We start from the raw sequence: 203 nt of genomic DNA, 5'->3' as shown, positions 1-203 counted from the left end.
TGACACCATAAAGTTGATGGTTAGATAGTGAACTCGACTCCGAATCGTATCGCTCAGTCCTAGTTCAAGGTTCAGCACAGCCCAGCCTGAGTAATTGGTCATCGATCTCATTTGCTAGGAATAATGCAATACTGAAATGTCGAACGTGTTTCAGTCAATACACGTTTACAAACTAGAATAAAAATTCCATGTGTGTTTGATAT

Source organism: Botryllus schlosseri, chromosome 9, assembly GCF_051294905.1.
Source record: "Botryllus schlosseri isolate E-star chromosome 9, Bs_hap1, whole genome shotgun sequence".
Classification (NCBI taxonomy): domain Eukaryota; kingdom Metazoa; phylum Chordata; class Ascidiacea; order Stolidobranchia; family Styelidae; genus Botryllus; species Botryllus schlosseri.
The sequence above is the reverse complement of the archived record's forward strand: the minus strand, read 5'-3'. Positions refer to the sequence as shown.